Source organism: Gymnogyps californianus, chromosome 4 (genome assembly GCF_018139145.2).
Source record: "Gymnogyps californianus isolate 813 chromosome 4, ASM1813914v2, whole genome shotgun sequence".
Lineage (NCBI taxonomy): Eukaryota > Metazoa > Chordata > Aves > Accipitriformes > Cathartidae > Gymnogyps > Gymnogyps californianus.
This window is the reverse complement of record NC_059474.1, coordinates 12,190,269-12,190,790: the sequence shown is the minus strand read 5'-3', so window position 1 is coordinate 12,190,790 and position 522 is coordinate 12,190,269.

Sequence of the window (522 nt, the reverse complement as noted above, 5' to 3'; positions counted from 1 at the left end):
TCCTGCACTGTGGGTTCCTGCAGAGGATTCATTCTTTAGCTGAATTTATAAAAACCTCCCTGCTTGTTTGAATTAAGCATGCAGTACCTGTTCCATTCTCGTCACCTTTAGAAAATGACGTTTTTCCCCTGCATTGCCCCTGTCAATGTGAATGACGCAATCTCTTGGAGGCTCTGCATTAAAGCTGGCCAAGAATGAATAATTAGCAGTGGGCACAAGTCCATTTCACTTCAGGCCTTGGATTGTTGCTGTTTGTCAAATCTATTGCTTTGTTGCTAAAGCAGTGATGCCACCTGATTGCAGGAGGCTTTTCTGGGATGAATTTGGGTGTTACACAACAATTCCTCTGAAAGAAGTCTAAAGCAAATACTTTCATGTATATTATAATTAAAAATAACTCCTGCAGGAGAGGGACAGCTCTTGAATATGTGCATGTATTCTGACTCTTTTTTTTAAATATATTATTGATTTTCTTTTTTCCCCTCAGATTGTTGATAATGTTAATTGCATCACTGTGAGGAA